Below are 2363 nucleotides of genomic sequence, written 5' to 3'. Positions count from 1 at the left end.
GATATTTAAAGGAACAGTTAGGTATTGGGCCAAGACTTCCAAAAAAGATGAAAGGATGGTGTTGAGAAGAAAAGAATCTAATTAATAGACAAACAGAAATCTGGCATTTGCAGACAGAGGCTCCAAAAGACAGGTCTAATATCACTTGATTAACTTTCGGACACAAGCTCCCCCAATCCCAGTACGGAGGGATAAACAAAGGTTGGCTTTTATTCAGGGAGATGCAGTTGACTTAACGTTATAATACTATTGATTTGGACTGCTGCAAGAAAAAAATGGCCCAAGGGACTGGTTTGTCCCAAGACTAAAAACAAATACGGCCATGGATGTCAAACACTGGAAGCTCCATCTGTGCCCTTGAATTGGTGCCACCTAAGACTTGGATGATGGCCATGGGTGTCTTTGTATTCCACATATGAGACACAGTATTTGAGAAGATAGAACAATTACAGAAGGGCCTAAATTGATGTAAATATGATGTTACCTATATATTTGATGAAAACTCAGGAGAAAGGTATTGGGCCTTACAAGAAAAACTCTTAATTAATAATTTAAATGATAAAACTCCAGAGTTAAGCTACTCTAGACTTGGATTGGACAAGACTTTGTAAGGAACTTCAAAATAATACTCAAATTGTTAACCATTTGAAAGCTCAGTTAATAAAGAGGTCATAACAGCTAGTGAAATTAATCTATGAAGAAGGAAAATGCGCATTGCTTCCCAAGAATCTGATTTACCCTTCCCCATTGGTATGATATATTTAAAGCTTGTTCTCTTCCAAGGCAAATATGGTACTGAATTGTGAAATTCATCCTATTGTAATTTTTTTAAATTAAATTTTATTTTTTTTAACATCTTTATTGGAGTATAATTGCTTTACATTGTTGTGTTTGCTTTGTTGTGTCTATAACAAAGTGAATCAGCTATATATACATATACATATATCCCCATATCTCCTCCCTCATGCATCTCCCTCCCACCCTCCGTATCCCACCCCTCTAGGTGGTCACAAAGCACCGAGCTGATCTCCCTGGGCTATGCGGCTGCTTCCCACTAGCTATTTTACATTTGGTAGTGTATATATATCCATGCCACTCTCTCCCTTCGTCCCAGCTTACCATTCCCCCTCCCCGTGTCCTCAAGCCCATTCTCTATGTCTGCGTCTTTATTCCTGTTCTGCCCCTAGGTTCTTCAGAACCTTTTTTTTTTTTTTTTAGATTCCATATATATGTGTTAGCATACGGTATTTGTTTTTCTCTTTCTGACTTACTTCACTCTGTATGACAGACTCTAGGTCCATCCACCTCACTACAAATAACATTTCTTTTTATGGCTGAGTAATATTCCATTGTATGTATGTGCCACATCTTTATCCATTCCTCTGTCGATGGGCATTTAGGTTGCTTCCATGTCCTGTCTATTATAAATAGTGCTGCAATGAACATTGTGGTACATGACTCTTTTTGAATTATGGTCTTCTCAGGGTATATGCCCAGTAGTGGGATTGCTGGGTCGTATGGTAGCTCTATTTTTAGTTTTTTAAGGAATCTCCATACTGTTCTCCATGGTGGCTGTCATCCTATTGTAATTCTGATAATCGTTTTGCCTCGCATTTTTACTTCTGGCTATTTAGGCATCTGCAACTTGTCCCTTGCCCAGAAAAAGTTAAAAGGACAATGGAGATAATGAAATATTGTAATGTTACTATTTCATAGGAACACAGGGAGGCGATTGTAAGGACAAATACAAATTAAGAGTAAGAGCCTTAATTCTCCCGGGAGAAGATAAGGTGAGAGACTCCCCTTCCTAGACATTTTCTTTCAGAATTTCTCCCTCTGTCCTTTTAAATATATGTAAATCTTTTTAATGGCTAAATAAGCCTCCGGTCATTCTCACAACTCAGGAATGTTTCCCCCCCTCCAGGGTCTGGGAGCGTCTTTTTGAATTGTAATCAAGGAAGATGCTGGCCCTGCAGACCTCCCAGCTTCCTGAGAGGAGAGGGGTCTGACTTCAGCCGACCAGACTCCAAATGGCAAAAGCTAGTGCGGGAGGCGGGGGGGGGGGGGGCGGGGGGGGCGGGGCTGTTGTCTGCTACCCTTGTGGAGGAGATATTCCTTCTGTCTCCGCATCCCTCAGGCGGGGTGCCTGCGTTTGCACAGATCATTCTGTTTTCAGGCTTTTTACACCCGTTTTCTATCTTTTCTGCTTTCGTGGAGAGGTGTTCCGGGTTGGGAGATTTTGTTTTTAGTTATGTTTCTCCAACACACTTCGCAGCCAGGGAGAAAGGGCAACTTTTGCTTCAATGGAGGTGTGTTCATTGAATATCCACATGGAGAAAAAAATCTTCTCACTGAACTTTTCC

At 40.8% G+C, this 2363-nt stretch overlaps 1 non-coding gene across 1 annotated transcript; it reads left to right on the top strand.

Moving 5' to 3' along the window:
* Positions 1–222: 222 nt before the first annotated feature.
* On the top strand, positions 223–332 carry LOC133082800 (small nucleolar RNA SNORA5). Its single transcript, XR_009699020.1, has one exon. It is a non-coding gene; the product is annotated as a small nucleolar RNA SNORA5 (small nucleolar RNA).
* Positions 333–2363: the final 2031 nt, after the last annotated feature.

This window comes from Eubalaena glacialis, chromosome X (genome assembly GCF_028564815.1).
Source record: "Eubalaena glacialis isolate mEubGla1 chromosome X, mEubGla1.1.hap2.+ XY, whole genome shotgun sequence".
NCBI classification, from domain to species: domain Eukaryota; kingdom Metazoa; phylum Chordata; class Mammalia; order Artiodactyla; family Balaenidae; genus Eubalaena; species Eubalaena glacialis.
Note: the sequence above shows the minus strand (reverse complement) of the source record. Positions and strands in the feature narration are given on the sequence as shown.